Below are 19,274 nucleotides of genomic sequence, written 5' to 3'. Positions count from 1 at the left end.
TCTTCTCCTGCCCCCAGGACCGTCTCTCCTCAACAATAGCCGACTTCTTCTCCTGCCCCCACGACCATCTCTCCTCAACAACAACCGACTTCTTCTCCAATGACAAGATCTCGAGCTCACTCTCAAGCTTCTCCCAAAGAAGGGACCACTGTTACTGCTTCTCCGATTTTGGCTACCGCAAATCCTCAACCAGAGAGCCACCAGTCTCTTCCTTCTAAAAGGAAACAAGTTATTGTTGAAGAATACAATGAAGGAGATTCGGATGGTGAAAACTAGACTTCTTCGTTTGGACATACTATTTCCGATGAAAATGAGACAGAAGGAGAAAATCAAGATGATGATTATGAGGAGGGAGAAGTTGACATTAGCGGTGAAGATGATATAATTGTGAAAGATATTATTACTAATGAAGGACATATCCTCCCAATCTCTGAGGCTGTTCCTGCAAAAACTTCACCCATTGCAGGGGAAGAAGAAGATGAACCCCTTGACTATGGGGAATACGGTTATTCGCCATGTAAGAAAATCTTACCGTCTTTATTTACTTTTGTTCTTTTCTCCTTTTGTCTTACATATTCTATTTCAGGCGATCATACTTCAAACATAGAGGCAGATAATACTTCTCCTCTAGATTTACCCCCTATTGCACCAACGGCTTCATCGAGATTCTCGATGCCCTCGTGAGTGGTGGCACCCCAAATTGCTTTTTTGATGGAGCCAACTAATTTACCCACTCCCACCACTATTACTTCGAGTACTGAAGCTAGGGCTCCATCTTTCGTTGAGATGGTAGAACCTGATGCTTCTCTTGCTAGAGAGACGCAACTGTTCGTTGTTTCGGTACCAGCAGAGGGTATATCCTTTTCCTCATTTACACTTTCTACATTAACTGCACATACAGTTTTACTATATCTTTATATTTCTTATTTCATAATAGGGAACTTACCTTAAAGTGGTGCAACAAGTTCTGGCTTCATTGGGACTTCATCATATGTGTTGTCCTTTAAGAAGGTTTTTGCGTACAAATTGGCACTGATCAGGAATTCCTTGTTAGCTATCATTGAGATGCTCAAAGATCCTGATCAATGGTCAGATTTGGCTATCGCTTCAGATGTCTTGAATAGTACTGCACGGATGGCTAAAGTTGATGTTTCTTCCGTACATGATGCTCTTCTCAGATTTCATAATTCGATAATTGTTCTGCCATCGGCTGAAACTGCAATTGTCCCGCCTGAAATTTTGGAGTACAGGAAGCAGCTTGTGTACTTTAAGGAGAAATTTTCTCAGATTGCTCCCATTATCTCTTGCCAAGATCAAGAGCAGTTATCTCTGTGAGAGCAACTGAAGACTTTTACTAAGAACAAGATAGCTATTCAGGATCGCATTACTCCTTTGAAGCAAGAAATCGTTCAGTTGGAGAAGCAAAGTCTGGAGGAAGATCTAAACATTGAAAGAATAGAAGAAAATATGCAGTGTAGCCTTCATTCTGTAGACTCTAAAAGATCTAAATTAGCTAAGAATGAAGAACTAATTGCCTCTTTGGAAGAAAAGCTAGCTGGCATTCCAGATCCTACTAGAATTATTTCGAATGCTAGACTGGAACATGCGGCTGCTCAAGTTAATCTTCAAGAGAATTTGCAACAATACTTAGCAGCATTAGGCATTATAGGAGAACTATAAGATGTATAACTTTGATATTTTCTCTTTTTGCTACTATAAACATTTTTAGAATTGCAAGTTATATAAGGGTCTCATGATATTTTGCTAATGATGCTCTTGTCTTATTTATATGATGTCTTGATTGATGCGTTATGATTGATGTATTATGCTTCTTTTTTTATCCTCTTATGATTTGTTAGTAAGGGATTTCCTAGATGATCTTTGTCTTAATTGGCGATGCTAAGTCTTAGTTTAGTCAGATAATCACACAATTTAAGCTCTTGAGTAGTGGGGCCCACACAGTTTTTTAGATCTTGAGTAGTGGAGTCGAGTCTCACATGATGGTCTCTGTAACTCTTACGAGTTCACTGGACTTCTCATAGCTTGGTGAGTTCACAAACCACGATCCATCAGAGGGGGCCACTGAAGCTACCGGGGCCGTGAACTCGGATGGACTTACGCGCAGGGTTGGCCGTAGTAACTCTCTAAAGTTCACGGGGCTCGCAAGGTGACCTTTGGGGTACCAAATCTAGGGCCGCTAGTCCATCAATGAATAGGTTTAAGCCCTTCCTCATGAGTTAATACTGAAATCAAGCCAAAGATCTAGGGGTCTTACGCATGGTTGGCCTATCTATAGACATGGCTAAAGAGCTCACACTGCAACCCGTGTTTTCTTCGTCTACAAGGTCGGACCCATTCACGGGAGGGTATTTTCTTCTATTCCCTGTAACACTGTCAGAAAGCTATATAGACAGCATTGGTCTCACTGTGACTGGCCGTTGAAGACTTTGGCCTTTTAGGCTTTTAGTCACTGGCTCTGTTAGCTGTCCGCATGGGTATGCGTACGATGGCCTTCACAGGCTTTTTAGGGCCACTAGCTTCTCGCCGCTGCTCGAACGGTGAAAATGATAGGTCTTATGTGTAGTTGGCCATTTTTAGGGCTTGGCTAGACTACCTTAAAAGATAATAATAAGCGGCCATCATTGTCGCGAGGTTGATAGACATCTCTGACTGAGATTGATACGTCACCACTTCTGCTAATATCTTCAACGGTATTCACATGTGTTGTTCATAATACATCAGCTTAGGGACGATACTAATTTCAATAGAATTTTGTAGAGCTCGCTTGATGATGACGATAGTCACTTTCTTTTCGCAACTCTTGTTGGTATATGATCTTGATGTGCTCATAAATTTCTTCTTTATTCATTCATTTGACAATACATAGCCATGATCCTTTTTATTCTTGGCCCCTTTTGATACAGAATCATTATTCTGATAATATTCTGGATCAAAATCAGTAGTATCTTCAGGGACGATATCTTTTGATGAAGCGAGCATTGACCGGTATACTATAACTTGTCCATCTTGATCCACGACTCTGTATGCTCCATTGGAGTACACTTCTTTTATTATGTATGGCCCATCCCATTTAGGCTCGAATTTGCCCCTTGTTCAATGGGTGACCACTATAGGTCTTTTCAGCATCAGTACCATATCTCCTTTTTTGAAAGAGCAATATTTGACTTGTTTATCGAAGGAGGCTGATATCCTTACCTGATATGAATGCAATCATTGTTGGGCTGCCAGACGTTTCTCATTGAGCAAATCCAGTTCTTTCAGCCTTATTTTTGCATTTTCATCATCCATAATAGACTGATATACTGCCACTCTGAGTGAAGCTACTTGTATTTCAATCGGGATCACTGCTTCTTATTTAAATGGTGACTCAAATTCCTGTTCAGAAAGATCGGTGCTGACAAATGTGTTCCTTGGCTCTTCCTCTGTACCTAGGTTATCTCTCGCAAACTGTCTATTGTTGGTTGCCCCCCATCTTCCATTTTCTTTAGAGCCATTTCAGGATGTTCGACTGTTTTAGGGTCCTCTTCCAATAACTGCTCGGTTATAACCATATTCACTGATGATTCTGCCCTCAATCCTTGAAATTTTATTCACTTTTCTTTACCGACCCCAATAGGAATTTGAATTCCTCTCCCATGATTCAGGCCGGTGGGTTCTTCGTAATCAAAACCCATGTTTCTCATGGTTTTCTGGCTTACTGGGCTATATTTTTTGAGATCTTGCAGTGTCAGCCTACCGCAGTACACACTATTCTTAGTCTCTTCTCTTGCCTTTACTTCCACTGAGGTGTAAAATTCTATTGGTTCCGGATATTTTGCGCTAGCCCTGACCTGAAATCTTCTTAGAGCAGCTGAAAATGGCTTATTTCTTTCAACATATGGCAATAGCATTGTATAATTGGACTGTAAAATTTTTAACTGTTCAAGTGATAACAGGGTTAGTGGCGGTTGCCCTGGCTATCTCAGATGCTTTGGCACAAAATAGAATTTCTTTTTTACTTCCATAGTGCCAGATGATTCAGCCTTTTCTGTTTCTTCTTTCATCACTTTTACTTGGATGTCCTTTTGGACTTTGCTGTCATCATTCTTTATTTCTTCTTTAGCAAACCCTTTATAATAACTGGCATCTACAAAGAAGGACTCGATCTCTGTATAGGGCTTGGCATCGGTCATTACTTTATATTGTATCCCACCTTTGCAGCATTTGAAGCACTAATGCAGGGTAGAGGGTATAATGTTGTACTGATGTATCCATGGCCTTCCTAGGAGAAGATTGTACATCGTCACTGCATTTATAACGTGGTACACGACATCAGTAGTCATCTCTTCTATCTCCAGCGTCACTGTAATTTTACCAAGTGTACGTTGTCCATCTTGATTGAAGCCCTGTATCATCATTCCACTAGGGCATAGATTAGAACGACAATAACCTAGTTTACTCAACATCGAGAGTGGTAAGAGGTTTATCACAGACCCATTATCTATCATAATCCACTTAACCTTCTTCCCATGGATATGGCCTTCTATCATTAGTGGCCTGTTATGCTTTGCCTCGCAGATCAAGTCATTGCCGAAGAAGGAAACGACTAGTAGGCAGTTTTCTTACTCTTCGTGCTCTTCACTTTCCATCTCTGCTAGTAAGGTTTCCCTGACATCATGATTGGACAATGCTTGGACCAAGCTCTGTTGAAATTCCTCTAACAACTTAAGGGCATCATAAACACTTAATCGAGCTGGTATGCCCTTCAAATGACTTACTACAGCATAAGTCACTTAAGCTGTCTCACTATTCTTTTCTTTCTCCATCATCGCTCTGCCATTCAATGACTTCTTTTCTTATAATCCATACTTTCTGCTTCACAGGGCTTGTTATCTTCTTTCCCGATCGCAACGTAATCACTGCTACCTTCTTCGTCATCTTACGGTCCTCTTTCTCTTTCATTTTTTAGCCCTTTTCTCGGATCGTGAGCATATTCACTGTCGCCATTGTACCCCTTTCCTTTTCTTTTCCAATTACTATTTCACCTCTGTCTATCATTCATTGTATTATACATTTCAATGTATAACAATTCTTCGTCAGATGTGCCACTAGGCGATGATAGTAATAAAAATCTCTCTTTAGTTCGTATCACATCTTTAAGACGTTTAGGTTCTGGTAATTCTATCGTACCAGCTTTTAGTAGTTGGTTCATCATAGGAACAACATCTTCCCTATTGAACGTGAACCCCTGGTGAGAATTAAGCATGTTAGGCCTTTTTTCACTATATCTATTTCTTGGCTGATTTGATTTTTCTTTGCGTTCTGGTCTCTTATCTCTTGAGTCTCTTACGTCTTTGCTTCTCTTTTCACAATCAATGGTATTTGCGGCCATCCTGCTTGGTGCTCTCCTGGGCGTCTCATAGTGAAACGCTGGCATCTTCTGAGTCATCAGCTCTAAAACATGAGCCTTAGTGGCTAGGTCACAAAAAGTTTTGATATTGGCGCTGGTGAACCCAAACGATATTCTCGTTTTCATGGAGTTCAAACACATCTTTACCTATTCTTTTTCTTCTGGCAGCTGCCTACACGAAGCTCCTAATGTCTTCCATCTGTCTATAAATTTTTCTACTGGTTCTCCTTCTCTACTGCACAAAAGCCAATTTCGTAATACTAACATCATGCTTTGAAGAGAAGAAGTTTGACATGAAGGCGTCCTACATTTGTTCCCAAGTATGTATCGACCCCAGGGCCAAGCTGGAATACCATTGGAATGCTTTGTTTGTCAGGGATGACCCAAACAATTGTAAGCAATATTGCGGTATTGTAGAAAAATTCCCCATGCTAGTGATGAAGTGCATTAAGTGTTCCTCTAATGATCCTTCCCCATTAAACTTCTGAAAATCTAGATGTTTGAAGTTGACTGGAAATGGGATATCTTCTACCTCTGTTGGATATGATGTTCGGTATCTGAAACGGCCAGTATTTTCATGCTCTCTTTCCACTCTGACAACTTCTTCGGCGACTTGTCTCACCTCATCATGTGTCACGGTTCTTGCTGTCAGGACAGACCCCAACGATCCTGATCCCTGCAGTTGGAAGCCTTCGGGTTGGTTTTCTTGTCCATTCATTGTGCCCATCATTAGGGGAGCCACTATCTGGGCTACATTGTGTGCGAGAGTCGTAAGGCTTCTCTGAGATTTTTACACTCTTCCATTAGTGCCCTTTGTGCTTCTACCATCTCGTTCATGCGATCCTCTGTAGTAGGCATATTGTCCTGATTTGTCCTAGCCATATGTACAGCAGCTTCGCCACTCTTCGACGAAGCTATAGTTAGAGTGGGACGGGAATATGTCGACGTAATAGGACTTACGAAGAGAGGAGAGGACAGAGTTTCATTCGACTTCTTTATGCTCCCAGTGCTATTGATCGATTGGGGCGATATAGGCATTGGTGAACTTGCTAATAATGCCTTACCTTTCTGCTCTTTGGTGCATCTAACCCTTGGGGTGACCAAAGTCAGGAAGTCGCGCGATGTTAACTGTGGAACTATCCGCCCAGGATATATTGTAGGAGAAGCAAGTTCAGGATTCCTCCTTGTTGCATTACGCGTTATTGGCCCTCTAACTCTAGGCGAAGGTGGATTCATTCTGGTATTTCGTGCTCTCATTCTGTGAGACATCACAATGGTCCAACCCTTATCTCCTTCTAATGATTCAGGTGAAGTAGATATAACCCCAGCTGTTGCTCGAGTTAGGTTATTTTTGCTTGTAGGAAGTCAAGTCATGTATTCTAGGGGTTAGTCCGGTGCATATTCTATCATAAATCCAATCGGAGTGAAACAGAGGCTCTTTCCTTACAGAAATTGTTATTGGTTGTAATTTGTAGTTGGATTCAAAAACCTTCAATCATAAAATACAACTATAGTTAGTGTTTGAAGAATCAAATGATCTATCTTAGAGATGAAGGGGAGGATGTTTCCACTGAGAGTCGCCATTTTAGTGTCAGTAAGATGCCAAGCTATGATGAAAGTTCTATAACTATCTCAATGTTAATATTAAATAAGATAAAAGTCCCCAGCAGAGTCGCCATTTTGTTTCGAACAAGAAACAAATGCATTTGATTTGGGAGATTATCTTATTTAAATGTAACAAAGAAAGAGTGTATTTAGAACAATCATCATATTATTAATACTGAGTTCATTTGCATCCCTCTAATATCCCTTGATTCTAAGATAGATCATTCGAAGTACATGAGTTGAAATTAACAAAATCCAAATCTAAAATTTGGCAGCATTTTGACAGTTGCTTCAGTCATCTCCTTAGGAGGAATATTGTGTTGATTAACTTCTCCCCTTTTGAACTTGTCCTTTATGCAAAGGAGAGCTTGTAGCAGTGAAGATTGAACTGGACAATTTCAGCACCATCTTGACTCCTTTTATGACTGGCTAGATGGTGACCTGGTTGCGCAACCCGCGCAACCAATTAGTGGATTGTGCGGTCCGCGCAACCGATCCCCTTCTTTACTCCTCACCTTCGGTCTTCTCTCAGAGCTCTGCTCCTCTTCCAGAAATCTTCTACCACATCAAATGAGAGGGGGAATGGGATATTTATAGGCCTCCACAAGTGTCAACCCTCGATCTTTGTGCCATGGGGCCCACTCTGCATCAAATCTTGCCTGTCATTAAAATTGTCATCTGCCCTCGATTGTGCAACCCACGCAACAGTGATATTAGTTGCGTAATCCATGCAATGATGTAAAGAGTTGCGCGATCCACGCAATGATAAAAATAGTTGCATGATCTACACAACGATGAAGTCCTTCGTGCAGTTCAAATAACTCATTAGGCTAACTGCACGACTCACGCAACGACCACCAGTTGCGCAACCTGCGCAACTGTCAAATAAAACACTTTGATCTTCTTCTTTCTCTTTTTTTCACTCCATGTCTAATTCCTGATCTTCAATGTTTCTTCATGATTTTTATGCTCCAACATGGGTTAATGGACATTCCAGTGAATGTTGAAGGAATTCCTATTCCAACATTGGCTGAAAAATTGAATGAGTTGAAAAAATGTTTATTAACCAGAAATCTATGCAACATGGACTTAGAATGAAGTTCCGGGATTGCGCTCCGAGCCAATTAGATGTTGCCCAGATACAAAGTATTACATCGCATTTTTATTTCTAATGTATACCCTAGATTTGATAACAAGACCGAACTGACTACTTTTATAGTGCATATTCTTCATTCTGTTGTATCTGGCATTCCGGTGTATCTTCCTTGGTTAATCTACTATTTTGTTATCCAATTTCGATTGCATCTAGGGAATAGTGATATTTCATTTACTTATTTGATGATCACTCTTGCTTTACACTGTTTTATGGTTATGCCACCTGGAGAAGTTCCTACTTCTCATCTACCTTTCAACAACTCAAATATCAACAAGATGAATTTGAAGTTAACACCTGGTCAAATTGATAGGGCTGCTAGAGACGTTAGAGAAGAAGTTGGAGAGGAAGATGCGCTGCCAATTGAAGTCGATATAGAAGATATTTTTAATGAATTAGAATCTGATGATGTTGAGGCTGATCCTGATTTTCAATCTTCTAGTTTTGATGAGTGCCTTCGCTCACTGGAAGAGAAGGTGGATGGACTAAAAATTTCCCAAGATAACCAAATGAAGTATATGTGTAAGTATTTTAGACGCATCAATAAGGAATTGCACCAGATTGATTCATCCATTTCACCTCCTTCTTCATCTGGTTTTGATTAGTTTGTTTACTTTTATTGGACTTGTAATAATTAATTTAACTTTACTTGGTGACTTTGAATTTTGGACATGTTTAAGTTCTGATGTTGATTCTCCTCTAATTATGGTTTAATTTGCTAACTTTCACACTCTTTATTCCTCTCTTCTCTTATAGGTACCACATTTCACATATTTCTATCTTTTCTTCCTTTGTCATTTTGTGATAAAAAGGGGGAGAAATTGGGTATTTGATTGCTTATATCCTATGATAATGTGGTTATTTGATAATGTGGTTATTTAACTGAGATGTAGAGATGTGGATATGCATGTACTATGAGGAAAGGAATTTTTTTATAAAAATGTATATGTATCTCTTAATATGGATATCTACTAAGCTTAAGTTGAGGGGGAGTTTGTGGTTATTAGATTTTTTTTGAACTAAGTGAATCTATATATTAGAATAGGTTAATCTTCTGTAAGTTGGTTTTGTCACAAATTTGACAAAGGGGGAGATTGTAAGTGCTATGTTGTAAATCTAGCACCCTGAGTTGTCAAATTTTGTTGTGCCAAAACACTTCAGTATGGTTGACTTGTTTTGATAGATGGAAAGTTCACCTTCAGGTTTAAATTGATGGGAAGTTCACCTTCATTCAAAGATGAGCATGGTATTATCTACATCAACGTTATATGTGCTACAAGTACGCATGTTCAACTACAACATCAAGTTGAAGATCATCACGTCGAGGTACTTAAGCTCAAGTGCATCACTACTTCAATCTTCAAGCTTAAAGTTCAAGCTTATGTTAAAGCTCAAGATCAAGTCTTAAATTCAAGTTAAAGTACACTACTTCAATCTCAAGTCACAAGAACAAGCTCAAGTACATTTAATTTCAATACTCACATTTAAGGTACACATGACCCTAGAAAGACCTTAGGATTAGGTCATTAATAGTGCATATTTAATTTGGGTCATTGTACTTTATTTATGCTTTGCGACCAGTCCAGGATTTTCTTCGACCAGTTCAGATTTAAATTCAAATTTTTAGATTTTTCTGGTAGGTCCTCAACCAGTCGAGTACCCTGCTCGACCAGTTGTGGAGACTGGTTCGACTAGTCGAGTGTGCTCGACTCGAACTCCAACAATTTTTATTCACTCGACTAGTCGAGCGAGCCACTCAACCAGTCAAGGGTCTATTTTATCCGATCGTACCAAAATTTTTTAAATGTCGTTCAGGTAGGACCAGTCAAGCTGAACTCTGAACCAGTCGAGTGAACCAATTTGCAGCCTATAAATAGTGGACTTTTCTCAGAAATTTTCATTCATTCCAAGCCAATTCAAGCCACCACTCTAAGAGCTAAGTCCCTACTATTGAGAAGCTATTGTGAGGTATTTAAAATTTATTTTAATAGCTTTTTGGTTATTTAATTTCTTGATCTCTTGATTCCATTTTGTTTGATTTAAAAAGGGGATTTTGATTTAATCCTTTGTGAGATCCAAGAAATTGAATCCAAGTAGCTTTAGGTTGGATTTAATTTAAAATTCATCTTGACCTAGAATCCCTTCCTCTGTGAGATTGAACATTGAACATTATCATCTACAAAGAAGTAGTTCTACCAGTTACATCGAAGATCTTTCTTCAAATAAGTTTTATATTTCAATTTTCTGTATTTTTGGTTTGTGAGATTTAGCCAGGAAAAACTCTATTTGTGGTTTTGACTGAGATCAGCCAGGAAAATCTCAGCGTGGGGTTTTTTAATTGTGATAGCCCATTGAAAAACAATTGTAAAGGTTCTAAGGTGAACCTTGAAAAACCTTCTTTCTTAGTGAAAGCCAATATCCCGTGGGTGTGGATATTGGGAGTGGAGTAGTTGTGTGGTTATTTACAAATAGTTTGTGTACACACACGAACCACTATAATTCTTGGAGTTGTGGTGAATGATTGTATTTGTTTATGTGTGTGAATGCTGTAATCTATTTTATGCTTTTGTGGTGAATGTTGTAATAGCTAGGTTTATTTCTTTTTCCTCTGTATCAGTTTGAGTTTTTGATACTCACAGACGTTCTAGAAATCAGGTTGTCCTACCACAAGCCATTGGTTTTTGGTGTAAGGTTGTCCTTAGAACAACGTTTATATCAACCTCTCAATACTTGTGCATTTGAGGTTGCTTTATATTTCTACTATCTTCATTATATTTCCACATTTTATTTTTATTTGGCATAGTCCTATTTATTAACATATGGAATGTGGAGTCACACAATAAAAACAAAGTTAGGGATTCACACCAGAAATTTTCAAAAGGTTGCTATTTTTATTTTCTATAGCCGGAATGAATCATGTTAGGGTCCACAAGGTTTCTACATTCAAATGCAACCAGCCACAAGTGGGCTCTTGGAGGTAAACTTACCTTTTACAATCATCATAAATAGTATTTTTTTTCTACAATTTTTTTTCTTGAAGAATTACATTGAACTTTGCATTCTGTTCCATAGATTTTGCCGAGCTTTTGGATAACTCTTTAAATGAAGTATTTGCGATTCTCTATGTTTGATCAAGCATTGCTAGATAACTCTTTGGATGTAATATGGAAAACATTATTAGTTTCTCATGACTGTGATTATTTCCTGACATTCTGTTTCCCAAACACCTTGTGTTCATGACTGTCCTTGATCATTATTCAAACACCACCTGCACTTAAGGTATAATTTCTTCTTGAACTGTGTCAATATGAACTTGCAAATTTAGAAGTTCTTTTTTGTCATAGGATTGTGAATCTTGAGATTCCCTTAGTGGCTGGAAGAGGAAGAGGATGTACTAAGGGCATTTCATCACCACAGGGCCTCCAATAGATGATATAGACAAAATTAAGTTGTTGAGAATGCAACTTTTGTAGTTGATGTTTCATGTTGCATGCTGTGAAATTGTAGAACATGATATGATGGTATTGTTATGGAATTTGCACTTCAATGCCTAAGGCATGGGGAGAAGCTGCAGGAGATTTGGGTGTAGGAGTAGGGGAAGTTCTGTTTCAAAATGCTAGCAAATATAAATAGCTAATAAGAAGTTTATAGGATCAATTGTCTTAATTAGGGATTATTTTGTTGGAACTTTTAGATTATGGTGTATGATATTTAAGGTTGTTTATTGCTGGACTTCTACGGTTTTTGCTATTGAATTGATATTAGAACCCTTAGGAGCAGTTCAGATCTTGTTGATTCGTTAACTTTCTCGATTTTCCTTTATCATCCTTTGTGTTTCTTGTTACGTACATTAGATGGATAAGAATACATGGGACTTGTCAAATAACTGGAAAATGCAATTAATTATTTTGGAAAGAAACCTTCCGTACTTTCTTGATTGGTTAGCCTTACTAAGCAGCCGTAAATCCAATTTCCAACCGTTACATATCTTACAATCTGGAGGTTGCTTATTTGATTGAGCAGTGGATGCCTTTCAATAAGATATCCTCCCAAAGAAGTCCGTGTATTAATAATTTCTTGATCGCTAAATTCTAGTATCTTGATCTATTAGCTTACAAGTTTGTTAATTATGGCATTATCAGATGTAACCATTGGTATGGATGATGTTTGGATTGAATCACAAAAGTTGGATTCTCTGAAGATAAAGAAGCGTGAGTTTGATAATGTTTTCAGGTATGAATTTGACAATCCCAATTGGAATCTAAGTTTTTTTTTTAATTAATTTTTTTTCATTGATTCTCATAATCTCATTTGTCCTTATTTTCACATCCATATTAAAGACCATTAATCATATGGTTCATATTGCTTGCTGATTAGTGTAAGTTTGCTTGGCAATGAATTATATGTGTGCTGAGCCTAATGGCCTGGACTACCTAAAGGGATTAGAGTGACCATTTGGTAAAATAATGTTAGTAGGATTTATGTGGTAGAAATTCTTTTTTATTTTTATTTTATGAGGAGTTATTTGATACTCTCAGGGATTATGATGCTGCATACCCAGGCACACAAAAAGTTATGCACTTGATCATATGAATTTGTTAACTTTAATTCGTATAGGCATGATCGAAAATGCCTACAATGTATTCAGATCATGTTATGTGCTTGATATTAAATTTGGTGTAGTGATTGTGTAAAGGAAAAAATATTTTGTTTGAGAACTAAAAACATGCATTTTAAAATTTATACTGTCGTGTTTGACTTCTTGACATGTTTCTTCTCTTAAACTTGTAAATGGAGACTTTGGCAATGTCCGCTGCAGATAGGTACTAATGCTGCTTGGTTGAAATGATATGTAGACAAAGAGGCTAGAGATAGATAGCTGTATTGGCCAACTAGGAGTGAACCACATGGATTATTTTTCTCTTAATGTATTCGAACAATTTTCAACTTATTGTTGTATATATTCAAATATTTTTTTTTAAAAAACAACTTCTAATATATACACACATACATACATCCATACATGGCTTATATGGACCCTTCCTAAATAAGGATTCAAAACTATTCGTAAAGAAAACATTTGTAACGGTTTTCAACCGTCCCTAAATTAAAATTTTAAGACAGTTCGAAACTGTTCCTAAATTGTTGAAAACCATTTCTAAATGGTTTAGGAATGGTGGAAAACCGTTCCTAAATGTAGATTTTGGTGTAATGTATATATATGCATCTTCCCTTTCGCATCCCTTACGATTCATATTCCCCTTCTTTTGAATTCTCCATTACTCATATTCCTCAATCATGGCTTCATCCAAACCTACCTTCGACTAAAAAGACATTATGCATGTGATGGATCTATTTGTAGAAAAGTGTTCAAAGGAGATGATCTTTAAGTCTCCAATCCAAGAAGACGCTTTCAGTCTAGGTCCATTTTCTCTAGAAATCTCAGCTGAAGTACTGCGACCTTTGGATATGTTTTTCCCAATATGTCCTGGGAATAACATCTTGATTCAGTCTGGAGTTATCCTTGATGCGATTAATGCATTTAAAATACCAATATTGTGTTCAAAACTGCTTCTTGGATGGGTAGACTGGTTCAACAAAGTATTGGCCCAACATGAAGATTTATGGAAAGAACTCAACATCTTCAAATGTCTTAAACTTTCTCTCTCTGAGTATTTCCCCAAATTCCACCTTCTTGGTCTGATATCATTTTGGATTACCTCTACTAATACTTTTATGTTCAGTTGTGGTCTGATGAGCATTTCCATCAAAGACATTTTTCATATAACCGAACTTTCGCCCTTTGGGATGATTTACCACGCAAAGGTTAAAGACAGACATTGCAAGAATTTTCCGAATAAGAACTCCGAAGGATACACCAACTTCATGGCTACTTACTGCAAACTCATAGGACCAGTTGAAGAACTTGAACATCTTGCTTTCCTTCTTTTCTAGATTCGTCGCCATCTTCTATATGTCAATGCACAACAGGTTATGACTGAATATATTGCTTTGGCCGAATACCTTGTCCAAGGGCAGCAAATAGCACTGGCGCCACTTGTTCTCAACTACCTATATAGATGGCTTTATGAGGTTAATATAAAATGATTATATTCAGCTGGAGGACCTATATGTCTCGTGCAGATGTGGTTCGTTGCATACTTTCAACCACAACTCTTTAGACAGGAACACGCCAATCAGTCATTTTCTTCGTATGGCAACTAAATTCTACACATCTCTCCAAAGATTGCTATAGTCAATGAATATTTGTAAGGATTCTTCTTTCTTGACCAATCTAATAACAATCCATCTTTCATGCCCTTAGTAGAAAAGAAAACTTACAGACCAGAGTGGCTCACAAGGTAATTCGATCTTAACAACAAACAAGCATTTGGCCGACTCCATCATGCTTGGAATTGCTTTGTTGTCAGCTGAGACTTAGCTTTTTGTGGCACGATCGAAAAAGGCAAGAATGTGAAGGTGGGATCGAACAACATCATCCTTCTTTGTTTGCTCAGCAACTAGGCTTTTACAATACATTCCTTGTCCTCTCACTCACTTAATGAACAATCTACCTCCCTTCAACCGCGTGTTAGTTATTGGTGAGGAATTATATACCTCTCTTGAATCTTACCATAAAGAAGAGGTCGCTCTTCAAATACTGATTTATCCAGAATACTCCACAACATTGAGCAACTTTGTATTATGATGGAATCATTAGTACGCTAAACTCCTATGTGGTCGAAGCATTACAAAACTTTCACGTCAGCTATGCCCTCACCTAGGTATGGTAGAAAGTAAGAAGAGAAGTGTTCCTGCTCCCCCTACTACGTACGACCAAGAGGATGACAAGAGCGAGGATGAAGTTCATCACTAATATTCTTGTTTCAATGACCGAAACCCCTTATCCGAATGTTCCGTAGATCACTCAGGAACACGTTGACATTTTGGCAGCTGCTCAAGCACAATGGATGTCCCCAAGGAAGATTTCTGACTTAGGATGTATCAATCCTCCTCCGAATCCTCTTGTTTTTCCTTTTCAATGATCAATTCCTTCTAAAACTCTTTCACCCATAAAACATTGGTCGCAAAAGAGAACCAAGAAACCAACAAATACTTCTTCTGCTGAGGGCATTATAGCTTTTGAAAAATATTTTAAAATAAAGTATTGGCCTCACCCTAATGAGGAAAATTATTCCTAAGAAATAGTCGTAGACATCCAGCAACATAAAGAAGCTTATCTCAATAAGTGTTTTAACAAATGGATCCAAGACAAGAAGAGATTGGACGATCCTGACCTTCCACTTGAAAAATATCTCAAACCTTATCACCCGCAACCACCATCATTTTCAATTGCAACTTGAACATTCACGACCATAATAAAGGATCCTAAATCTGTACAGGGCTTACGAGTCAGACATGCAATCCTGTCTGGCTTAGGTGGTGACCATTCACTTTACACTCTTACCTGAACTGATATTCTCACTCTTACACTTATTATGTTTTCTTTAATCTTTCAATGACTTGGGATTTACCTAAGTCAGTGCTAGCTCAAGAACATAGCATGCAGTAGATATCAATGATCACATTGGCTACACTCCTCTTGCATCTCTTTCTTTCACTAGTGAAACGATCGTGGCAATCATCACCCCTGTGATTCTCAGAAACTCTACTGTAATGCCCCGTACTTTTCAATACTCGGGTGTTACCGTGTAATCTAATTTAATTGAATGTTATCCTAAACTAGGCTAAGAACCCTAGGAATCATCAACAATCACCTCTAGAATTAATCTGACATTGAAGTTATCAAGGATCATTAGTAGACACTCTACGCTGAGAGTTATGGTCTAGCTAAGCCATTGATCTGCCTCACTGTCAAACGAGTAGGCGATCATGAATTGTTGGACTCAATGGATGGGTTAGATTCCTAGAGAATCACTACGAGCCCCTAAAACCATTTTAGGTCAAGTTAGAAGCTATCCGCCCACGGAACGAATTAAAATTAATTTAATCTTTGCTTTTCAAAAATCTATAACTTAAACTATAATAGAAATTTATTCTGTATGGTCCACTAATACATGTAATCTGCCTTAAATTTGGGACCGAGGCCTAGTAAGAAAATTATAGACGTAACAGATGTCTCTAATGGGAAATAAAATAAAATCAAATAAAATTAGGCCTTAAAAAGAAGATAATAATAATAATAGTAGTAGTAGTAGTAGTCGTAGTTAAATATCTAATAAGATAAAATCATGAGATGGATGGTCCTAATAACCTAACCCATAACATGATTATGATATACATATGTGTGTGTGTGTGTGTGTGTGTATACATACATACATACATATATATTTACATGTAATAATAATTAGAATTAAAATTAAAAATTAAAAATTCTATGTTATTTGAATAGAAACATATGATGGTGTGCTTAGACATACAAATGATCCCTTAGGACATTTTACCCGTTGATGGTTGAATTGGAACTAATCCGACTGTTGGATTGACACAATCGATAATAAAAGGCCTTAATCAATTCGTATGGCCTACTTGAGCTTTGGGTCTGACTGATCTTCGGTCAGAGGCCCTTAGTGGGACCTCTAAAGGGAATGGATGGTGGGGATCTCACGTAAGCATCATGGTGGACCTCACCACGAGTCGTGAGTGCACGGGAGAGGCATGCACTCGATGTTCACTGGTCAGGGCAGCTCGATCGAGCGTCGTTGACACACACTTATCTAAAATGAGAGATTTCACTCTCTCACTTTGGTTGAACTAGCCGACGGACAACGCTGTTTGGGACACGTTGTGGCCCACCATCAAGCATCACCTTCATGATCTAAATTGTCCATCTAGTGTGGACACCCCTTTTGACTAAAACCCAGTGGGTCCCGCATATAGATGTGGTAGTGCATGCACACAAACAGCGGTGAGAGGGGGCTGTGTGCAACCATGTTTCCAAAAATGGAAACTGAAAGTGCCCTGGTTTGTCAATTAGCATGAGTGTTGAGTCAGCTAGACTGTAAAGCCTCATAAGAAGATCGTCAAAGCGTCCGCCTCAACTGGATGTGTGCACGAACTCACCATAGGTAAATTTAAGCCTCACATCCCATGTCCCAAACACCAGGTAATTAAAACCCTTAAAATCTATTAGAATATCATAGGGTTTTTGGGTTAGAAAACTTTTTTACAAAATCAGAAAATCTCTAAGTTTTCTACCTCTGTCGACTTATTGATATCAGGTTCAATAAAATCGAGAAATGTTGTCAATGTCCACGATGACTAAACAATAACATCGTAATGAGGACAAAATATGTCCAGCAACCACATACTCATCTGGACGAAATTATCGATGTATCGATATACCTATCGATATCATTGATATTCGAATCTCGAGTCTATCAAAGGTGACTTGATATAATCGACAACAGAGTGTTTGTGTCCCTATTTTTATAAGAAAATCATATAGACCTTCGATATATCGATGTAGCCCTCGACATCCTCGAAATTCAAAAACCGATGATATCGGAAGGCCATCGATGATATCGGTCTTGGACACATCTTTTTAGCAACATTTTTCAGGTGATTTTTATCTTAGATCGAGGGTCACTCGATAGAATCGATATTCAAATATCAATGATATCGAGGGCGGGTCGATTGCATCAAGAAAGGACATAAACTGTCAAGCGAGCTCACTGATAAAATCTTTAGATTTATCGATGCATCGACACAACCTTTGATATCATCAACATTCAAATTCTGATGATATCGAGTGTACCTCGATCATATCTGTTGACCAAAAACATTTCAAAGCAAGTCTCTCTTATTTTTAAATGTCAAGGAATCGAACCTCGTATCGATACTATTGGTGTTCAAAATCTGATGATATGGACACCTGTCTCAATTTCCTTGACTAGATGGCAAACGGTTTCAAAAAGTGTATGACATTGAGTTCGTGTCATTAGCGGCCAGTCGATGCAATCGAGAGTATACGCTCGATGATATCGACCCGGCTCAATGATATCGAACTCTGCCATAAATGTAATCATTTTATATCCATTGAAATTTTTTACCTATACATAGAGAGTTTGTCTTTAGTTGTTGGTAGAGAAAGAAGAGAGTGCTTTTGAGTGTTTTACCTTAGATCATATACCCAAAGCCCTTTCTCTCAAGGGAGTTCATCCTCCAATCCACCCTCATCATTGATATTCAATAGAGTGGATTAGGGAATGAACTTCCGCATTCAAGGATCCTCCAGCTACCACCTTAATGGAAAATCATTAAGCTGGGATGCCTTGAATGCATAGATGATTGGAATCACTCTATCTCCTTTATAGGAAAATATTTGAGAGTAGGATTCCATCACAACCATGACCCAACCCGTCGCCATGTATTGGTACATCTTCTGAGTTGCGGTTCAAGGAAGCAGAAGACTCTTCATCAACAAAGGAGGATCTTTGACAATGAGCTAAAAGGGACTCATCTGCTTATCTGTAACTTATCAGAGTCCAGAGGACCCTTGTAATCATTCCTTTGTAGGATTGGGTCTAAGGTGTTTCTCACCCCTTATAAGTCCTCTAGGAGGCCTCCGGCGGGAGTGTACGTGGTGGGTGCTGTGTTGACCCTTGCTCTATGGAGAGCATAAACATCTAGTTAAAGGTGAACCTATCTAAAACCTTGGGTTCAAGTGAACCATGTGAAACCTCTGTTAGGGTCTTGTAGAAGATCCTTGGCTAGTGTGCCTAAAAGTGGGTGCGTTGTGTTGACCCTTACTCATGAGAGCATAAACAGTTAGCCTAAGTGTAGGTTGTAAAGGTAAAAAGGTGAACCTGATTTAAAACCTTAGGTTTGGGGTGAACCGTGGGAAACCTCCTTAGTGAAATCCGGCACACTCAAAGGTTGAGTGCATTTGCCGGGAGTGGAGTAGACAGATCGTTGAACCACTATAAAATGACTGTGTTTGTGATTGATATTTGTTCTTGATTATTTGTGTGATTTCATTAACTGTCCTCATATCTGCTCACACTTCACACATAGTCACATCCATCATAAACTATAAACTGTTTCATGTTTACCATTCAATAGTTTTGTGATTGGATCCTCAAT

The sequence above is a fragment of the Magnolia sinica genome, chromosome 1 (assembly GCF_029962835.1).
Source record: "Magnolia sinica isolate HGM2019 chromosome 1, MsV1, whole genome shotgun sequence".
Lineage (NCBI taxonomy): Eukaryota > Viridiplantae > Streptophyta > Magnoliopsida > Magnoliales > Magnoliaceae > Magnolia > Magnolia sinica.
The sequence above is the reverse complement of the archived record's forward strand: the minus strand, read 5'-3'. Positions refer to the sequence as shown.